The following is an 825-nucleotide window of genomic DNA, read 5'->3' as shown; positions in this document are numbered from 1 at the left end:
AAACAGCTCAAGGGCAACTGGTAGACTTTGGGTGAGGACCTAAAGTAATAACATTTACAAAATGTTATTGGACGCACCACCTGATATAATCTGGATGTTCAACAGTTGCTCTTTGCTTCTAGAAGTAGCCAGAGGTTTTAATCACCTGGGTTGTTTTTGTTTGTTTATTTAATAATATTTCATTGTGTTTTTGGTGAAAGTTTACACAGCAAATTAGGTTCCTGTTTGACAATGTCTATACAAATTGTCCAGTGGCATTAGTTACGTTTCTCACAATGAGGCAGCATTCTCTTTAATCGCATTCTGGTGGTTCCGTTTTCAGTACTTTGGTTTCCCTGCCCCCCTTGTCTTATCATCTTTGCTTTAGAGTAATTGTTGATATAATCACCTTGTTTTGCTTGTAAACATTTATTACTATATTGTATCATTAGTGCTTTATATCTGCAAACTCATTTAATATTTATAAGAGTAGGCACTGCTGTTATTCCACTTTACAGGGGAGGAAACTGAGGCAGGGTGAGGGGAAGTAACTTGTCTAAGGTCACCCATCTAACAAGAGGCTCAGCATGAATTTGAACTCAGACAGTCTGGTTCCTCCAAAGCCATGCTCTTACCCATCATGCTATAGGGCCTAATGTATATTGGAAGTATAGTAAGGAGTATATAAGTATAAGGAGCGCTGGTGACTCAATGGCTAAGTGCCTGGCCACTAACCGAAAGGTTGGTGGTTTAAACCCACACAGTGGCTCCTCAGGAGAAAGACCTGGCAATCTGCTTCCGTAAAGATTACAGCCTAGGATATCCTATGGGGCAGTTCTACTCTGT

The sequence above is a fragment of the Trichechus manatus genome, unplaced genomic scaffold (assembly GCF_000243295.1).
Source record: "Trichechus manatus latirostris isolate Lorelei unplaced genomic scaffold, TriManLat1.0 scaffold00153, whole genome shotgun sequence".
NCBI classification, from domain to species: domain Eukaryota; kingdom Metazoa; phylum Chordata; class Mammalia; order Sirenia; family Trichechidae; genus Trichechus; species Trichechus manatus.
This window is presented reverse-complemented; position numbering follows the sequence as displayed.